This window comes from Muntiacus reevesi, chromosome 1 (assembly GCF_963930625.1).
Source record: "Muntiacus reevesi chromosome 1, mMunRee1.1, whole genome shotgun sequence".
In the NCBI taxonomy this organism is placed as follows: domain Eukaryota; kingdom Metazoa; phylum Chordata; class Mammalia; order Artiodactyla; family Cervidae; genus Muntiacus; species Muntiacus reevesi.
In genome coordinates, this window is record NC_089249.1 from 198216326 (window position 1) to 198237232 (window position 20907).

The following is a 20907-nucleotide window of genomic DNA, read 5'->3' on the forward strand; positions in this document are numbered from 1 at the left end:
ATTCCCTGGCAGTTGTCCAGTGGCTGGGACTCTGTGCTTCTAGTGCAGGGGGCACAGGTTCCATCCTTGTCCCTGGTCATGGGACTGAGATCCTGCTTGCTGCTTATTGTGGCCAGAAAAAGAAAAAGCCCCCAAGGAACGTGTATTTAAATTGCATTATTGCTGTCTGTATTCCCCAGCTAAATTATCACATGGGCAGGTGTCTTGATCTCTCTTGTTCACAGCTATGTCCCCTAGCTCCAAAGAGAGAGATTGGCACACAGTAGGTGCTCAATAAATATTTACTGGTGGACAAAGAAAGAACCAATAGACGCATTTCTTTTTTGGCCACATAGCATGTGGGATCCTGGTTCCTCAACTGGGGATTGAATCCTCACCCCCAGTATTGGGAGGATGAAGTCTTAACCACCGGACTGCCAGGCAAGTCCCTGATGGACACAGTTTTTAAAAGCTATCTTGTGGTATAACTGACATAGGATGAACTGCATTTAAAGTGTACAACTTACAGGGCTTCCCTGGCGGCTCAGTGGTAAAGAACCCACTTGCCCATGTAGGAGACATGGGTTTGACCCCTAGTCAGGGAAGATCCCGTGTGTCTTGGGGCAACTAACCTGGTGAGCCACAACTATTGAGTCTATGCCCTAGAGTCTGGGAGCCACAACTACTGAGCCCATGCACCTTAGAGCCCATGTTCTAAAACGAGAGAGCCTGCTGCATGAGAAGCCCAAGCTCTGCGATGAAAAGTAGCCCCTGCTGTCCACACCTAGAGAAAGCCCTGAAAGCAATGAAGATGCAGCACAGCCAAAAATAAATAAATAAATAAAATTCGAAAAAAGATTACTATTTAACCGAAAAACAAACAATGAAGTGATTTTTTTTTAAAGTGTACAACTTGCTAGGTATTGACATCCATGAAGCCATCACCACCATCAAAATAGTGAACACATCTATCACCCCCAAAAGTTTCCTCCTGTCCTTTGTCATCACTCCCTCCTACTCTCCCCCTCAATTCCCAGGCAACCACTGACCTGTCATCTGTCGCTAAAGTGAGTTTGCACTTTCTGGAGTCTTCTGTAAATGGAATCCAGCCATCTGTACTCTTTTTGTCCGGTTCATTTCACTATGGATAACTGTATGAGATTCATCCATGTGTTGTGTGGATGTATAGTTTCTTTTCTTTTCTTAGTGCATAGTATTCCATTGTGTGGATGTACTACAATCTCTCCGTTTACCTAGGATGATATCTCCGTCATTCCTAGGCTTTTTGTAATACAGTACAATACAGTTCTGACACTAACCACTTGGAGTTAAGGCAGACCCCATAAGTTAAGGGCGCAGTCGCCAACAATACTGTTCTCACTTCAGATTCATTTACCAGCCAAGAAGCTCTACTGAGCTTTGGTGCTCAGAGTTTTAATTGGAGTTTCATTACATAGGTATGAATGATCAAATCATTGGCTGTGAGACTGAACTTAATCTCCAGTCACCCTCCCCTTCCATCCCTTAAGGTCAGTCAGTGTTTCCTGCCTGACCAGTCCCCATCCTGAGTCGTCCCATTTGTATAAACTCAGATGTGGTCAAGCCCCACCGTTAACAATAGACACTTCTATTGTTCATGGAAAACCCAAGGATCTAGAGATTATCTTTCAGGAACCTGGGACAAAGACCAGATACATTTTTTTTTTTAACAATACAGCAGTTGGTTATGAATAAAGTTTCTATGAACATTTGCATACAAGTCTTTTTTGTTGTTCAGTTGCTAAATTGTGTCCGACTCTTTGCGACCCCATTGACGGCAGCACACCAGGCTTCCCTGTCCTTCACTATCCCCCAGAGTTTTCTCAAACTCATGCCCACTGAGTCAGTGATGCTGTCTAACCATCTCATCCTCTGTTGCCCGCTTCTCTTCCTGTCTTCAATCTTTCCCAGCACCAGGGTCTTTTCCAGTGAGTTGGCTCTTCAAATCAGGTGGCCAAAGGATTGAGAACCTCATGAACACAAGTCTTTATATGAACATAAATTCCCTTTTCTCTTCGTTAAATATTATTACATAGGAGTAAAAAGATAGTCATGGCATTTTTAAAAGTTTCTTTTTTTTTTTTTTACATGGACCATGTATTTTAACAATTTTATTGAACTTGTTACAATATTGTTTCTGTTTTATGAGTTGTGGGTTTTTTGTTTTTTTGTTTTTTCTGGTCTTGAGGCATGCGAGATCTTAGCTCCCTAACTAGGGATTGAACCCATACCCTCTGGAATAGAAGGAAAGGTCTTAACCACTGGACCACCAGGGAAGTCCCTGGGTCAAGGCATTTTAAAAGCATTTGATTTGAGGAACTTTCAAAATACATGCAAAAGGAAGAGTACAGAATAATGAGTTCCCATCCCCTGTCCCTGTCTCAAATTTGTGGCTATTTGTTGTTGTTTAATTGCTGAGTTGTGTCCAACTCTTTTGCAACACCATGGACTGTAGCTCACGAGGCTCCTCTGTCCAAGGGATTTTCTAAGCAAGAATACTGGAGTGGGTTGCCATTTTCTACTCTAGGGGTTCTCCTACCCAAGAATCTAACCCATATCTTCTGTGTTGGCAGCTGGATTCCTTACCACTGAGCCACCTGGGAAGCCTTTGTGGCTATTCCCAGGCATTACATCTCATTTGCAAATATCCTAATGGTCTATAAAAGATAAGGACTCTTTAAAAAATGTAATCCCAATATTATCACCACTCTTTTAAAAGCTAGCAATAGTCTTTTTTTTTTTTTTTTAAAGCTAGCAATAGTCTTTAATAAACTTAATAGTGTGGACTAGGAGCCTGTTAGAGCTCATAACATTTTTGCACGATTGGTTTGTTCAAATAGCCCACATATGGTGCTGGAATTTTTTTTTTTTTTCCTTTAGATAGGAATGCTCACCAAAAAGTTACCAGTGTGGTTGTGTATGTGGGGGTGTGTGTGTGGGGGGAAGTTATCAGTGGGAAGTGGAATTAGGAGTCCCTGCTGTTTTCTTCTGGGTATAGCTGGTAATAATGTTCGTTAAACTTTATTTTTAAAATGTGCTTACCTCAGTGTCTGTCAGCTGTAGACTTTAAGCTTTTATTACTATCTGAGTGTTTGCTGTGTTCTCAGCACCAAGCCCTTCAGTACACAGTTTATCTTATTTAATCTGGACAACCGCCCCCTGTAGCAGGCATGGTTATCCCATTTTGCAGATGAGGAAACTGAGGCTCAGAGAGGTGAAATGACTTGTCCTCGGGGACACCCAGCTGGAGACAGGGGCCAGGTTGGGAGCCCAGGTGTGCCCAGCTGTATTTCTAAGTCAAATCTGGGACCTCCCTGGTGGTCCAGTGGCTAAGACTCTCCATTCCCAATGCAAGGGGCCTGGGTTCAATCCCTTGTCAGGGAACTAGATCCTACATGCTACAACTAAGAGTTTGCATGCTGCAGCTAAAAATCGCACATGACATAACTTAAAAAAAAAAAAAAAAGATCCTGTGCTGCAATTCCACAACCAAGACCTGGCAAAACCAAATAAATAAATAATTTTTTTAAAATTTAAATAAATAAATAAAATCTGTATTCCCTAAAGATTCTATTAGTACAACAAATATCTATGACTTTAGGGGAAAACAGGGTGTATTCATCTCCTGTGGCTGCTGTAACAAATGATCCCAAACTCGGTGGCTTACAACAACAGAAACGTCTCTTCTCACAGCTCTGGGGACCAGAAGTCCCACATCAAGGTGCCGGGAGGGTTGGCTCTTTCTGGAGGGTGTGGGGGAGAAATTGTCCCATGCCTTCATCCTAACTGAACTTCCCTGGTGGCTCAGATGGTAAAGCGTCTGCCTACAATGTGGGAGACCTGGGTTCAATCCCAGGGTTGGGAAGACCTCCTAGAGAAGGAAATGGCAACCCACTCCAGTATTCTTGCCTGGAACATCCCATGGACGGAGGAACCTGGTAGGCTATATAGTCCATGGGGTTGCAAAGAGTTGGACATGACTTCACTTTCTTTTTTTCTTTTTCTCCTAACTTCTGGTGCTTTCGCCAAATCCTCGGTGTTTCTTGGTATATAGATGTACCTGTCAAATCTGCCTCCAACTTAGCATCATCTTCTCCTCTGTGTCTCCCTAGGGGTCCCCTCCTTTTAGATGGACACAAGTCATTAGATCTGCGGTCGTGACCAACTCTTTGGGACCCTATGGACTGTAGTCTGCCTTCAGACTCCTCTGTCCTTGGAATTCTCCAGAAAAGAATACTGGAGTGGGTTGCCATTTCCTCCTCCCAGGGATCTTCCTGACCCAGAGATCAGACTTAGGGATTGAACCTAGGTCTCCTGTATCGCAGGCAGACTCTTTACCGTCTGAGCCACCAGGCCCTTGGATTCAGAGCCAATTCCAAATCCAGCATGACCTGGTCTCAACTAATTACATCTGCAAAGACCTAATTTCCAAAAAATGGTCACACTTGGAGGTTCGAGGTGGCTACAGATTTTTTGGGGGGGACACATTGAACCCACTATATAGGGTTAACTTTTAAAAATATTTATTTATGTATTTGGCCACACTGGGTCTTACTTGCGGCACACATGATCTTCATCTTTGTTGCAGCATGCTTGATTTTTAGCTGTGGCAGGTGGGATCTAGTTCCCTGACTGGGGATTGCACCCGGGCCCCCTGTGTTGGGAACAATGAAATCTTAGCACAGTTTGCATTTTAGACCCAAAAAGGCAGAAAGGAGGACCCCCCCCTTCACCTATTCTCCATAGCCTGATGCCCCTAGAGCCCTGGACCTGACTCCTCTGACCAAGATGGGGCCGAGTTTCTGGGCTGGGGGTAGTGAGAGCAGGGAAGTGGGACGTGTGGACAGATGGCCCCAGATCATTGGCAACGCAGTCAGGAAAGGAGCCTGGCTTCACAGCTCCAGGTTTCTAGGCTCCTCCTGCACTGTGGGTTTCTGACACTTCCAACCCCCCCAAACTCAGGATGGGGACATAGAAATAACCAAACGAGGCAAGGACGTTGAGATTCTAGGGACACTACTCCCATTTTCTCCCTGGTGCCAAACGGCTCTCTTTGTATGAAGGAATACCTTTTGTTGTATTTCTTTTACTTTGGATGGAGACATCACCTGCTCATACGAGGCAGACAAATCTTGCGTGTTCAGCACACTGAGTCCATACATGTGTGTAGACGTTGTAACCACCATCCAGCTGGTTGTGTGGAACATTCTGGGGCTCCCCCAGAGGGCTCCTGGGAAATCTTTTAAACGAGAAGCGTGGTCCTATCCTCCTTCACCTAAATCTTTCCATGTCCCATCACCATGAGGATCAAACTCATAATCATCACCATGATGACAGCACTCAGTGTACATCAGGCACTTGATCTGCCGCAAAGAGTTTGTCTGCATGGACTGCCTTTCCCTCCTGATATCCTTTGGACACAGGGATTCCCTGGTAGTTCAGCTGGTAAAAAATCCACCTGCAACACAGGAAACCCCAGTTCAATTCCTGGGTTGGGAAGATCCCCTGGAGAAGGGGTAGGCTACCCACTCCAGTATTCTTAGGCTTCCCTGGTGGCTCAGATGGTAAAGAATCCGCCTGCAATAGAGACAGGTTCAATCTCTGGAGGAGGGCATGGAAACCCACTCCAGTATTCTTGCCTGGAGAATCCCTATGGACAGAGGAGCCGGGTGGGCTACAGCTCATGGGGTCTCAAAAAGTTGGACACGACTTAGGAACTAAACAGCAATGCTTGTTACACCCATTTTATAGATGGGGAAGATACTACATGGAGTGTTGAAGTCATCTGGGCTAAATTTGAAGCCAGATCGTCTGGCTCCAGCCCCACCTCCAGATAGTCATGGAGGCTGCTTCTTGTGACACAGCTGTGTGCTTGAATGTCACCTCCTGTGATCCCTAGCACCTAGCAGTCTGGGTTGAGAATTCAGGGCAGGGGCGCCAGATATGGGGAGAGACAGAGTCAATGTAAGAATGAAAAAGCAGTGGGAGAGACTTCCTGGTGGTCCAGTGGTTAAGACTGCTCACTTCAACTGCAGGGGCATGGGTTCCATCCCTGGTGAGAGAACTAAGCTCTTGTATGCCCCATGATGTGGTCAAAGCGGGGAGGTGGGGACAGAGAAAGAATCAAGGAAAGAGAAACAGAGAGGGATTATAGAGAAAGCAATGGATGGAGACAGACTTGTCCCAGGTCCCTAGTACATGCTTTGAATACGTAGGTGGCTGGGGAATGCCCATGAGATCATCAGACACTGATGCTGATCAGGGAAAGGGGCGAAGCAGCAAGACTCCAAATCTAGGCACCTGGGTACAGAGCATGCATGAGAGGGCGCTGAGATGTACCAGTGTGCGTGCACATGCACGTGAGTGCCCTGCGTGGATGCAGCAGTTTGGCCTTATGGCCGGGTGAGCGTCCTTTCTCCTCTCTCCCAGTCTCTCTTCCCCATCCTGGGTCTCCCAGCTTTCCCCCTGTCTCTCTATCTCTTGTTTTGGAGTCTCTGCATCTCCCTGGCAGCCAGTGTTGGGCGTATGTTGGCACAGAAGGCACCTCCTTGGGGGTGGGGTCCCCGTGGCAGCGGCTGATGCCTCACACATACTCATTCACATCGGAGTTCCTCTGCCCCCGCCACTGAATCCCCAGGAGGACTCACCCACGGCTGACAGTCACAGTGTGGTAAATGGCAGCCCCCACCCCATCTCACCCACCAAGTGTGGACTGCAGACCCACAAGTGGCCTGCTCTGACACCGAGAAGGGAAAATGGATGGGAGCCCATCTCCCTCAAAACCCCCAAAACCTGGCCGAGGAAGGATCATGGGGCCTCTCAAGCTAGGCCAGGCTGAGGACTCCCATCTTTAGGATCCCAGGGAGGGAGGCTGGTGGTGGTGGTGGGGCGTTCAAGAGGAGGAGGAAGAGGAGGGAAGGGGCTCTGGAAACAGAGGGGACTTGGAGTGGAGGGGGCACAGAGAGAGGAGAAGTCAGAGAGGAGCTCAGAGAATGGGAGGGGGCTCTGAAAGCGAGGATCAGAGTGGGGAGGGGACAGCACCCAGGATTGAAGACTCCCAAGAGAGGGCCCGCAGCAATCCTGGAGAGCTTCCAGGAGGCCTGGCCTACTTCCCCCTGGGAGAGTCCTTCCCACCCCACCTCCCAGCCTGAAGGAGTGGACCCCAGAGCCCACCAGCTAATGACCAAGGGACTGACCAGCTGACCCTTGTTGACCAAAGAAAGCCAGTGGCCTGTTCAGGGGTATGTGTGTGTCTGTGTGTGTGTGTACGTCCCAAGGCTGTCCTGTGGACCTATCCCCAAGGGGCCCTGTTGCCCTTCCAGGTCCAGGGCATCCCTGTCTTCCTAATAATGTCTGAGGGAATAGGCCTGGCCAAGGACAGAACTTGTTCCTTCTGTGCTTTGCGGCGGTCGTTCAGCTGCCCCCACTGCACAGGTCCCTGTGGGCCTGGGAGTCCCAGCCCAGGTGCCCCCACCCTGGATCACGTGGTCCCCTTCCCCCGTTCCCTCCTCCTTCCTCCTCGGCCCACTCGGCTCCCTGCTGTCTTTAATTGGCTTTTGTGGAGCTGAATTCACTGGGACGCTCGCTGCACAGCCCTGCGAGGTGGGGCCCAACTGCCTCTCCCGCCTCCCTCCCTGGCTAATTGGGGGGCTTCATTGTCGAGAGGAGGCCCCCCCAGCCACCGCCCACTCCCGCTGCAGTCTGCTTGCTCCCGCAGACAATGCTGGAAGCCTGCTGTCCTTAGGGGCGGGCTGCTGTAATTTGGTCTAATTCAGCCCCGGAGACAGCGATTACAGCTAATAAATAGACCCCAACCCTCCTTTGTCTCATGCTTCCTGCCATCCTGCTTCCACCCTTCCCCCCAGCTGCTCTGTTCCTCTCCCTTCCCACAGCTAGGAGAGGGCAAGAAAACAGACAGGGCCTCCAAGCCTCAGTTTTGCCATCTCAGTTCAGTTCTGTTCAGTCGCTCAGTCATATTTGACTCTGCGACCACATGGACTGCAGCACACCAGGCCTCCCTGTCCATCACCAACTCCCAGAGTTTACTCAAACTCATGTTCATTGCATCAGTGATGCCATCCAACCATCTCATCTTCTGTTGTCTCCTCCTCCCGCCTTCAATCTTTCCCAGTATCAGGGTCTTTTCCAATTAGTCAGTTCTTCATATCAGGTGGACAAAGTATTGGAGTTTCAGCTTCAGCATCACTCCTTCCAATGAATATTCAGGACTAATTTCCTTTAGGATGGACTAGTTGGACCTCCTTTCAACCATCTAGGAAACGGTTATTGCATGGGTCCCCAGGAGCTGGTGCCCATCCATCTCCCCTGCACCTTGAGTTGGGTGTGGGCAGCAGTAGCTTGCTCACATCAGCACCCCGCCATGTCCTGGCACACCAATGTGCCCCGTTCTTTAGTGGAATCTCTCTTACTCCATCCCGCCCAATTCAAGGTCAAGGTCTGGGAATCTGGGAAAGGACTGTGGACCCACCAGACTGGGTACTCCTCCCCTCACATAAATTAACCCTGACATGAAACCACTCCTGATGATGGCTTGAAGCACAGGGAGGGTGAGACACCTATTTGATGTCACACAGCAATTAAGGGGCAAGGTTGAGGGAATTCCCTGGAGGTCCAATGTCCAGTGATCAGGACTCCGAGTTCCCATGGTAGGAGGTGTGGGGTTTATCCCTGGTCAGAAACTAAGGTCCCACAGGCTGCATAGTGCTGCCAAAAAAAAAGAGGTGGGGGATGTGGGCAAGGTTGAGATTTGAACCAAGACTTTAGGGATTCAATGCCCATGTTCCTAATCACCATGCTATAGTAACTTAGAGGATGGACTTGCCTTAGGGAATGGGTTTTGTTTTAGGGGGGTTGTTTTTATTTTTCAATATTTATTTACTTGACTGCGCAGGGTCTTCATTTCAGCATGTGGGATCTTTAGTTGTGGCTTGTGAGATCTAGCTCCCTAAGCAGGGATCAAACCCAGGCCCCCTGGATTGAGATCAAGGAGTCTTGGACACTGGACCATCAGGGGTCCTGGGGATGAACTTTAAATGTAGTAGACTCAAGGGCAAGCTGGCTAAAGGAAAGAGATTTCTAGAAGGAAGTCACAAAACATTCATTCATTCACATAGTTTATGTGAATTCACATTCATTCACATTCAGTCCTTCCTGAATACCGCAGGCTGTGTACTGTGGACAGAGCCATGGCTCGTATGGGTAGGCAAGGCTTGGGGAGAAGCAGAAATGACAAGGAGATATTTGAGGGACAATGTGGAGACTGAGGTGTTTCCCTGCCTGAGCGGGGACAGGTCAGGGCACAAGTGGGAAGGGGACTGAGGTGAGCAACAGGAGAAGGGACTCCACTGACTCGCCAGGAGCCAGGGAGCCAGCGCAAGGAAACCCTTCCTGCACTTTACTGTGAACTCACCGCTTCCCAGGTAGCGCTAGTGGTAAAGAACCTGCCTGCCAACGTGAGAGATGCAAGAGACTCAGGTTTGATCCCTGAGTTGGGAAGATCCCTTGGAGAATGAAATAGCACCCCACTGCCTTGCCTGGAGAATCCCATGGACAGGAGAATCCCATGGACATGGAGAATCCCCTGACAGGCTGCAGTTCATGGGGTCAGAAAGAGTTGAACACAATTCATACACACACACACACACGACCCTCCATGAGGGAGCACTATTTTTATCATCTCCATTTCAGAGGTGAGAAAGTTGAGGCTCAGAGAGGGAAAACCACTTGCCCAGTGGCACACAGTGAGGCTGAGTTCACCAGGCTGCCCAAGAGAGAGTGGGAGAGGAGTGTAGTTATGGGGAAACTCCAGTAGGATATGTGTGTGTGTGTGTGTGTGTGTGTGTGAGGGTCGGGGAGACAGATCTGGGGGATGAGAAAATCTTTCTCACATCCCTCTATACCCTGCCCCCACCACATCCCATCTCCCCCTATGTTTAGCCTTCAGAGAATGACGGTTTGATTGTGCAGAGCTAAGAATAACCTCAACTGTAAAGTGCCCTGGAGATGCAGGGAGGTGAGAGGCAGAGCCTGTAGGAATGAGGCAGGGAAAGGGGCAGGTCTCATCCACACATGCCCCCTACCCCTGTGCCAGAAGCTCTCCATTCTGCAGCTCTGCCAGCAGCCCAAGGCTTCTGCTTCTCTCATCAACCATCCCTGCATCCCCATGACAGAAATAACAAGCTCACTGTGTCATCATCTCCTGATGGAGAAGGTCCTTTCTCTATTTATAGGCGCTGGGTTAGCCATGGAGAGGTTTAGAATTGTGTGTTCTGGAGTCAGAATGCCAGGTTAGAATCGGTGCTCCCCAGCTGGCTGACAGATGACTTCATCTCTTTGGGCCTCAGTTTCCCCATCTATACAATGGGATTAATGATCATACGTCTCAGTGTCACAAGGATGACTGACACATTGTGGTACAGCAGATACTAACAACATTGTAAAGCGATTATACTCCAATTAAAAAAAATCTAAAAAAAAAAAGAATTTATGGGACCCACCCCCCAGTGCTAGGGATTGTGTTCAGATGGTGGGGGTGGGGGTGGGGGAGGAGGAATCCACATGGGCTGCAGGCAAGAAGGCATCATTTCATAAATTGATGAAAATTATAAAGATAAGGTGGGCAGGGAAGTTCCCAGCTACTGGAAACCTCCCCAGGTAATCAGTCAAAGAATTGATTCATTCAAACATGACTGTTGTGGTTCCAACACTTATGGAATAAACAGTTTAAAAATATTTCTCAATAGCAAAAAAACAAGTGAGCGAGGTTGTTTATGAAGTTAATCTCTCTGTGTGTCTGTCTCCCCAGTACACTGCTTCTTGTGTAACTTAAATCACCAAGCCTAGTTTTCCCATCTGTAAAATGGACATAATGAGAGTTGTTATAAAGAAATTATGGAAACACATACTTCAGGGGCTTCCCTGGTGGCTTGGTGGTAAAGAATCTGCCTGCCAAGGCAGGAGATGTGGGTTCGATCTCTGGTCTGGGAGGATCTCACATGCCTCGGAGCAATTAAGCACTACAGCTGCTGAAGCCGACATGCCCTAGACCCTGCTGAAGCCGACGAGCCCTAGAGCCCATGATCCACAAGAGAAGCCAGCGCGGTGAGAAGCCCTCGACCACAGCTAGAGAAGAGTCCCCGCTCTCTGTGACTAGAGCAATGAAGACTCGGCACAGCCAAAAATAAATAAATAAAGTTATTTAACAGCAAACAAACAAACAAACAAACAAAACCCTAGTTCAGGACCTGGCACCTTAACTATCATTATTTAATTACTAGTTAACCAATTCATTAGCTAGTAGTTCACTATCATGATGTTTGTAAACTAATTTCTAATTGAAAATGTGATTGATCCCTGGTCTGGGAACTAAGGTCTTACCTGCCAAGTGATGCAGCCAAAAAAGAAGAAAAAAAAAAGGTTTTTGTATTAGAGCCACGATTCTTCTGTCCCACAAGTTTTTCTGTATGTTTGGAATGGTTTCCAAAATAGAGATGCAACTTGTAAACAAGCTGAGGAGTAGTAAGTCAGTCTTGCCCAAACCCCCAGCCCCCAGCCTCCAGGAGCCTCTCACCCAGAGGTCATAGGCAGTCATCCTTGCTGCCCATTTAACAGGTTCCTTCCAGGGCTATTTTGTGGGCACACCCCACTATGTTCATATACATTGGTGCCCTTTCTGGGTTGTGATTATTTTGATAAATGCTGGCATAGGCCATAGAGTTCCCCAGACTGCCCCAGTTCAGAACATAAAGGATCTTCTCATTTATCACACAGCTATGGATGGACAATTGGGCTGTTTCTGCTCTTCAAAAAAAAAAACTTATTTGGCTATACTGGATCTTAGTTGTGACACGTGGGATCATCAAACTTTGTTGTGGCATACGGAATCTAGTTCCCTGACCAGGGATCAAATTCAGGGCCCCTGCATTGGGAGCACGAAGTCTTAGCCACAATGCCACTTGGGAAGTCCTGGTTTCTGTTCTTTTGCCCAGGAAGCTCTTGGTCTACTATGTCTTAATATATTCATGAATGACCCTGGTATGGCCCAGGCCGAATGTTCTAGTGGCTGATTCCTGTTCAGTGAGCTTTTATCTTTAGTCATCTTGATTACCTTGAACTTCATCTATGTAGTATGCAGTCTAGTTTTGTGCCATGAACTTTGGAGCCAGACCACCTGTCTTTGAATCTCTCGTCTATCATCAAGTTGTTGTTGTTTAGTCACTAAGGCATGTCCGACTCTTGAGACCCCCGTGGACTATAGCCCACCAGGCTCCTCTGTCCATGGAATTTCCCAGGCAAGAACACTGGAGTGGATTGCCGTTTCCTCCTCCAGGGGATCTTCCCCAACCCAGGGACTGAAACCACGTCTTCTGCATTGGCAGGCGGATTCTTTACCACTGAGCCACCTGGGAAACAACTGAATCTATCATCTACTACTTATAAGCTGTGTGACCTTGGGCAAGTTACTTAACCTCTCTGTGTCTCCTTGAGCATGTTACTATACTCTCCATACCTGGGTCTCTTCCCCTATTAAAAAGGGGGCTGCTAGGGGGTTGTTGGGAGTATATTTATTTACTTGGCTGTGCCAGATCTTAGTTGTGGTGTGTGGGATCCAGTTCCCTGACCAGGGATGGAACCTGGGTCCTCTGCATTGGGAGTTTGTAGTCTTAGCCACTAGACTACTTGGGAAGTCCCCTAAAAGAGTGTAAAATGTGGCATTTTCTTAGAAAGTTTCTCAGCTCACATTTGCTGGAAGTACAAAAGGATCTGTTGCAGACAGCCTTTACAAGAGATGTTTCCCAGACTGGAAACACTGAATCCTTACCCACTTCCCTTCTTTCTTTCCTCTTTCCTCGTCTTCCCTTCAACCTTCCTGAAGGCCCCTGGAAGGCTGAGCACTTTGGTAGAACAGACTCTGCCTGCTGAGGCTGCCTGCTTGGGGACAAGGACACTTCTGTAAATACTGGAGGTGGGTGTTAGGGGAGAGAAATCTGGGCCTCAGTGAGGAGCTAGAAGGAAGGATGGGATGTGTGGTAGGAAGGGGATAATGGTGGGGTGGTATGGATACTGCAAGGTGCCTGTGGTCTGGGCCCCTGCTGACACCTAGTGGAAAGATGGAATTATCATCGTTTTCATTCGAGGCACCTGAGTTTCTAGCCTCCTCAAGGACATCTATTGGACACAGACTCAGAGAAGGGGAGCAACTTTCTGGGCGTCACACAGCAGACTGGCTGCCTTGAGTCAGTTTGAAGGACACAAGAAATGATTTTTTTTTAATTTTTAATTTTTTATTTTTTCAGTGGGTTTTGTCCTACATTGATATGAATCAGCCATAGAGTTACACGTATTTCCCATCCCGATCCCCCCTCCCACCTCCCTCTCCACCTGATTCCTCTGGGTCTTCCCAGTGCACCAGGCCCGAGCACTTGCCTCATGCATCCCACCTGGGCTGGTGATCTGTTTCACCATAGATAATATACATGCTGTTCTTTCAAAACATCCCACCCTCACCTTCTCCCACAGAGTTCAAAAGTCTGTTCTGTACTTCTGTGTCTCTTTTTCTGTTTTGCATATAGGGTTATCGTTACCAAAAATATGGAACGCTTCACGAATTTGCGTGTCATCCTTGCGCAGGGGCCATGCTAATCTTCTCTGTATCGTTCCAATTTTAGTATATGTGCTGCCGAAGCGAGCACAAGAAATGATTTTTTAATGTATTCCTTCAACGCGCTTTTTTAAGTGAATGTTTTATTTTTATTTTTAAAAATTATTTATATTTTGGCTGGGCTGCATCTTCATTGCTGTGCTCAGACTTTCTCTAGTTGCAGCAAGTGGGGGCTGCTCTCTAGTTGGGATAGGTGGGCTTCTCATTTAGTGGCTTCTCTTGTTGCAGAGCACAGGTTCTAGGCATGCAGGCTTTAGTAGTTGTGGCACGTGGGCTTAGTTGTCCTGTGACATGTGGAAACTTTCTGGACCAGGGAGCGAACCTGTATCCCCTGCACTGGCAGGCAGATTCTTTTTTTTTTTTTTCTTCAACGTGCTGGACCTCAGTTTCGATGAGGAGATGGTAGTGAGTTCTCACTCATGTTGTTCAGATTTTCCAAGGAATGCATGAGAGGGTGTCGTCATCGATCTGGGCAGATTCTTTTATGCAGGCCTTTACTGCTGTGTGGGCTTTTCTCTACTTGCATTGAGCAGAGGCTACTCTTCATTGCACTGCGCAGGCTTCTTATTGCAGTGGGCTCCCCCATTGTGGAGCAGAGGCTTGAGGGCCCCGAACTTCAATAGTTGCAGTTCCCAGGACCTACAGCACAGGCTCAGTTGTTGTGGCCAATGAGCTGAGTCGCTCTGCGGCATGTGGGATCCTCCCGGATCAGGGATCCAACTGGAGTCTCCTACATTGGCAGGTGGACTCTTCACTACTGAGCCACTAGGGAAGCCCCAGCAGGTGGATTCTTAACCACTGGACCATCAGGGAAGTACAAGAAATAATTTTAAAGAAGGTTTTCTTTTTGTTGCTTTTTGTTTTTGTTTTGTTTGCAGATAAATGACCTCTCAGACCTTGACGCAGGAAAGAACAGGCTTTGCAAGGTTTTGTCCTTCACCAGGAAGCCACCTGTGTTACTCCATCCCCAAAACCAGGTATTTTCACGCCATCCCTTGGTATTTTCTCTCCTCTGAGCAGCTATTCATTTGTTTGTAATTTCAACACATGTTTCCTGAGCCCATAGTGACATGTAGGGAACAAAATAGATTTAAACAAACAAGTAACAACAACAAAACCCCTGAACTGGTGAAGCTCACAGTACAGTGGGGTAGACAGAGGAGAAAGAAGTAAACAGATCTACATATGGGGTTGTTTCAGAGACTGATAAGTCATTGAAGGAACAGTGACGTGATAGGGACTGAATTTATGGCTGCCAAAGTTAGGGGAGAAGATTAAGGTTAGCTGGGCTCAAGGAAGGCCCCTCTTCAGAGGTAGCATTAAAACCAAGACTTGGAGGAGAAGGAGGAGCAAGCCCTGGAAATAAGTGGGAGAATGTGGCAGGCACAGCTTGTGCAAAGCTGTATGGTCCTTGGGGCAGGACCATACCTAGTATGGTGGAGGGGCAGCGAGCAGGCCCATGTGACTGGAGCAGAGTGAGGGGGAAGGAGAGGAGGGCAGGGAGAGGATGGGGCAGGTCATGCGGGACCTTATGAGCCATGGGAGGATGTGGTCTTTTATCCCAAGGGAAATGGGAGTCCCGGAGGGCTGTGGGCAGGGGAGGGGTGGGGCCTCAGTCAGGTGATCACAGGTGCAGTGGCTGCTGCAAGAAATCACATGCTGTGGGGGTTGAGAGGATGCAGGTGACCACATTGGTCCATGTGGGCCATGAGGGGGAGGATGAGAGAGATGGTCATATAGTATGTAGTCAGTACTTATTGAATGAATGAATAGATGGAATACTATGCAGCTGTCAAAAAGGATGCCGCAAAGGAATTTTTAATGGCAGGGGGAGGTGTAGTTGGCAGAATAATACCCCCCACAATGTCCACATGCTAATGTCCAGAACCTATGAAGATGCTTCCTTCCATGGCACAAGGTACTTTGCAGGTGAGATTAAGTTCAGGGTCTTGAGCTGGAGCGATTATTTTGCATTATCTGAGTGGGCCTACTGTAATCAAAGGGATCCTTGTAAGGAGAAGAGGGGACTTCCCTAGGGGTCCAGTGGTTAAGACTCCATACCCCCAAAGCAGGGGGCACAGGTTCAATCCCTGGTCAGGGAACTAGACCCTGCTTGTTGTGACTAAGAGTTCACATGTCACAACAAAGATCAAAAATCTTGTGTGCTGCAACTAAGACCTAGTGCAGGAAAAGGAAAACTGTGTACTTCTCAATATGATTAAAAAAAAATTATATATTTTGCTGTCCTGTGTCTTAGTTGCAGCATGTTGAAACTTTTATGTGCAGCATGTGAGATCTAGTGCCCTGACTAGGGATCAAATCAGGGCCCCCTGCACAGGGAGCTTGGAGAGTTAGCCACTGGACCACCGGGGAAGTTCCTCAGTATGTTTTAAGTAATTTTTAATAGTAAATCCCCGCCTCGAGCCTATGTGGAAAGTGTTATCAATATGTTTGCTTCCATTAAACACAGAAACATAAAATTGTAAGTTCTTAATGTTGTGAATTTTAATATACCTACTTTTGAGTTTCAATATTCTCAATGATGTTCTGGGGGGAAATAGGACTTAAAAATATGTAAAACCAGACATAGAAGGGCACACATTTTTGTTCTTGCCTCAGACTGCAATACAGCTTGGTAAGACACTGCCAAAACCTGTCTTGATTTAAGATTTTGATATTTTGTCCACTGTGAGGTTGCTTTTTGTCATTAATTTGATATTAATATCTTGGGATAATGTATTAAAATATTATTTATCTTGATTGTTGAGTTTTTTAGAGCCACCTTAATTTTTGCACCAGAGGTCTGTGCCGCCTCACTCTCCTTCTAATCCTGGCCCTGCAAGGGGCAAAAAAAAAAAAAAAAAGCAGATTTTACAGTTACTTGAATCTAAATCCTTATGATTACCTCCCTTCCTTCCACTATCTCTCTTAAAAAAAGAAATGCTCTAAAATGAGTTAACTCCAGGTAAGATGAAAACTCATTTAAATTATCTTCAATTAACTTCTGCCTATGTCCTGATTCCCTCCCCCCCCCACTTCCAAATTCGATGCACCCAGCAGCGAGATCTTTTACAGAAAATTACTCTAGAAAGTGGTTTGGGCTGAAACAGCATGGTTAATATTTGTAGGCAGGAAAGAGTTTAAAATAAGGAATCTATGAGACGAACTAATGAAACGTTGACTTCAGGATAGGTTTGAGAGCAATTTCTGTCTTAGATTGTTTCAATAGTGTGTTTGTGCTTGTTGAGAGGGGGTTATTTTCCTCCTTCTAGCTTCCACATCAGACAGAGTGATGGACATTTAGGAAGAGTGGAAATCAACGTGGGGGGGACGGAGCCAAATAATAGTCATTTCAGGAGCTACAATGTAACAACTTCTGTAATATTGCCTATAGTAAACTCAAGAAGTGTGACTCTTGTCCATTTCCCTAGTGTAGCGGTTATCACTTTCACCTCCCACAAGAAAGATCCCTGGTTCAAAGCCCAGATGGAAACACTTAGATATTTTTACTATGGGACTTTAAAGTTTACTACAGTAGAAATTCAGATTAGGCGCTTTTAAAATTTATTCTTTTTTAAAGCTATTCTGGAATTGTAGAAGTTATTGCAAAGTGATAGAAATACTAGCTTGATGTTTATGAAATTTTAAATAGACAGTAAGAGAAGCTTTCAAAAATGAAGCAAGAAACTGTTGCGTTGGCCGGGAATCGAACCCGGGTCAACTGCTTGGAAGGCAGCTATGCTAACCACTATACCACCAACGCCTGGGCAGCGTAAGATATCTCACAATGCCCTTAGTAAAAGTCTTAGCGGTTTGGTTGGGTGATACCAAGTTACCAGGGGTGTCTCTTCCCAGTGTCCCTTCTTCGCACAGGAAGACGCCACCCGTGGCACGTCTCACCCCACTTACTGCGGGGGGCCCTGCTGACGCGTCTCCCCCAAGCGCCCCTGGCTTCTTGGTACCGGCCGGGCCACGACCAATCCCAGGCCGCCGCCTGGGCCGCTCGACTTCCGGGTCAAAGGGGCCTGGGCTGCCGGGTACCCCGTGTCCGCCGGCGCCGCTGTGCCCCGCGCCCGCCACTTCCGGGGCCGCAGTCCCGGGCATGGAGCCGCGAGTTTGAGGTGCCGCCGGCCCCGGGACGCCCTGCCCAGCTCGGCCGCCTCCCTCGTGCCGGCCCCAAGTCCCGGTAAGCAGCACCCCCACGCCCCGTCCGGCCTCGGCCGCAACCCTGAACCCGCCATTGACCCGCCCCGCTTCATTCCCGACTCTGCACCCTACGTGGAACCCTCCATCCCGGCCTCCGCGCTCCCCGGCCCTGCCGTTGACCTTACGCGCGGTTCCTCCAGTCCCCGCCTCCGTTTCCCCTTCGCCCCGCGTCTCTCCTCACTCCTCGCCCGCGCGTTCCCTCCGCTTGCCCGGCCAGCTCTCAATCTCTCCTTTCCCCACCCTGACCCGACGTCCTCTCCCATCCCGTTGCTGCCCGGGCCACTGGGCTCTGACCCCTTTCCCGGGGTGGCCGCACTCAATAACGCCTTCTCTTCCCCGTCGGCTCTGGAGGTCCCTACCTTGTCCTCTTTTCATGCAGACACATGCTACCTATATGAGAGCAGAGGCCACCGCCCCGCCTTGCGTCCGGCCCCCACTCCTTCACCCCACATCCCCACTGGGTCCAGCCCGCTTCTCTGAGCCCCCTTCCCAGCCATGTCCAGCCATCCACCCTCTTCCAACAAAGTCTTGACACTTCCCCATCTGTGCGGCAGAAGTGGCCCCTTTCCCTTTGAGCTCATCCCTGCCCCCGACTGTGAGGAAGTCACTTGCCTGAGCGGCAAGCATAAACCTTTACAGGAGCTGGGACTAAAAACCCAGGAAGGGTGCAGTGTGGTCACCAGTCCCTGTAGTCCCTTGTTGGATCCTGGTCGAATTGGCGCCTGGTGGCAGGACTTTCCTGCGGGGTGTGGTCCAGGGCGTGCAAACAGCGCTGCGGGGCAGTGAGGCATCATTAAGATCTACTGGGTACAGTGAATCAGGCTCAACCACTGGGGACTCGCCAATGGCAGGAGCGTGAGGGGGTTAGTCAGTCCTTCTGTTAAGTTGCCGTGTTAATGACACATTTACTCTGTCAAGGTCTGTGAACCACATCTGCAGCTGAAATGGAGGCTCTCTGGACCCTTTAGAAGGTCAGTGGCGATGGGGTGGGGTGGCTGAACTGCTGGGTACGGGTGACTGGGATTCATTTGTCTGTTCCAGGATATAGAATCTGGGAGGAAGTGGTTTTCTACAGCCCTGGTGTCACTTGCCCTGGGGGACAGTTAGCCTGGCCCCAGGCTAGTGGCTTCAGCTTTGCTCTGGTTGGAGACTTTTCTTTCTATCCAGGAGGAGAAAAAAAGTATTTTATGGATGTGTGGCTACACATGTAGACACACACACCACGCCCACCCCCCACCCCCCACCCCCCATCTAATAGGGTGCCTGGCACTCGGTTCTGGCATGGTGTGGATTCTTGCTCTGAAAGGGGCTTGAGTCCAGTACTCCTCTTGGAGATTTTAAGTAACTTGTTACTTTGTTATTAAGTACTTGTTATTTAAGTAACTATTGATTTTAAATAATTTGTTCAGATGACAGTATTAGCTGCCCTGTGGTTTCTATGTGTGTGATTTTGCCCCTGTAATCTCATTCAATCCTCACAGTAGTCTTAGGTGTTGGCCCTGCCAACAAACAGGGCGTTGGTCCTGTTTTACAACTGGGGAAATTGAGGCACAGGGATGTTAGGCGACTCCTTCAAGGTCACAGAACCGGCAAGTAGTGGAATCAGGATTTGACCCCAAACCTCTCTGACACCAGAGCCCACAGTTTTCTTCCCTGGTCTGCGGTGAAATCGGTGCTGCTTTCTAGTGACAGTTTGCTTCACTTCCAGGTGATTATCCTGGGACCAGGCGCTGCTTTCTTTTTCTCTTTCAAATATTTACTTGACTGCGCTGGATCTTCACTGCGTGCAGGATCTAGTTCCCTGACCGGGGATCGAACCCGGGATCTCTGTGTTGGGAGCACAGAATCTTAGCCACTGGACCACCAGGGAAATTCCACTGCTTTATTTTTCTTTAACCATCGGGGCACCTGTCTTGTCAAGAAGGTGGTGGAGTGTCCCCCACACCAACGGTCCCTTTGACTTTAGACAGCATTCAAGTGAGGACAAGGACGTGCTCATTCAACCTGAGATGTCTGTTGAGTGCATCCTGTCTGTCAGGGCCACAATGGGAAGAGACAGGTGAAGGTCTGCTTCCATGGAGCTGACATCCTGTTGGGAGTGGTCATCTACCCAGAGAGGGGTTCTCAGCCTCAGCTCTAGTGGTGTTAGGGGCCAGATTATTCTTTGCGGTGGGAGGGGGTTTATCCTGCTTATTGTGGGGGCTTAGCAGCATCCCTGGTCACCCACCAGATGCCACCTGCTTGCCTCCCAGTCCTGACAACCAAAACTGTCCCCTGGGGACACTGGGCCTCGTTGAGAGGCATCTGTGTACCAGGATTACCTGACCTGCAGAGGCCCTGGGAGGCTGCACACATCTAAACACAAACAGAGAAGGGGTAACTCACAGGCCTGGGGGCCACCCTGGTATACCACCTAAACCACAGGTGATTTACTTTGGTGTCTAAGTGTTAGTTGCTCAGTCATGCCTGAGTCTTTGCGACCGCGTGGACTGCAGCCCACCAGGCTCCTCTGTCCATGAGATTTTCCAGGCAAGGATACTGGAGTGGGTTGCCATTTCCTTCTCCAGGGGATCTTCCCAACTCAGGGATCGAATCTGGGTCTCCTGCACTGCAGGCGGATTCTTTACTGACCGAGCTACAAGGGAAGCTCAGTGTCTAGTGTCTAGTGTCACTTTGGTGTCTAGTGTGAGTCTAAGAATCTCCCTCAGTTTTTGCCCCCCAGACAGTAAACACAGTTTCTCCCCCTTGGCACTTAGGACACTGAGACCAGATCATTCTTGGAGAGAGTGGGAGTGGGCTGTCCTGGACACCCTAGGGTGACAAGTAGCATCCTAGACCCCGCCCACTGGGTGTCGGAAACCGCCCCCCCTTCAGAACAACAAAAAATATCAACAGACATCACCAAAGATGCCCTGGGCAGGGGTGGAGGGCAGAAGTTACTCTCACTGAAAACTGCTGTCTTAGAATGAGTACCTGCAGAAATGCCCAGGCATTGAGATGGG

The 20907-nt window shown here is 48.5% G+C and overlaps 1 protein-coding gene and 4 non-coding genes across 7 annotated transcripts in view; 1 reads left to right on the top strand and 4 right to left on the bottom strand.

Annotated features, from left to right (window-relative positions):
* Window positions 1-13623: 13623 nt before the first annotated feature.
* On the bottom strand, window positions 13624-13730 carry LOC136156594 (U6 spliceosomal RNA). The gene has a single exon (XR_010661089.1). It is a non-coding gene; the product is annotated as a U6 spliceosomal RNA (small nuclear RNA).
* A 346-nt stretch (window positions 13731-14076) lies between these two features.
* LOC136156390 (small nucleolar RNA SNORD116) lies at window positions 14077-14169 on the bottom strand. Its single transcript, XR_010660955.1, has one exon. It is a non-coding gene; the product is annotated as a small nucleolar RNA SNORD116 (small nucleolar RNA).
* A 3221-nt stretch (window positions 14170-17390) lies between these two features.
* TRNAG-UCC (transfer RNA glycine (anticodon UCC)) lies at window positions 17391-17462 on the bottom strand. Its single transcript has one exon. It is a non-coding gene; the product is annotated as a tRNA-Gly (tRNA).
* Window positions 17463-17721: 259 nt separating this feature from the next.
* Window positions 17722-20907, top strand: part of DPP9 (dipeptidyl peptidase 9) — a 38287-nt gene continuing 35101 nt past the window's right edge. For all 3 annotated transcript variants that reach the window (XM_065917991.1, XM_065917992.1, XM_065917993.1), the window contains exons 1-2: window positions 17722-17885; window positions 18824-18876. The gene's annotated coding sequence lies outside the window, so the exon portion shown is untranslated. The remainder of the gene's footprint in view (window positions 17886-18823; window positions 18877-20907) is intronic.
* On the bottom strand, window positions 19703-19775 carry TRNAG-CCC (transfer RNA glycine (anticodon CCC)). The gene has a single exon. It is a non-coding gene; the product is annotated as a tRNA-Gly (tRNA).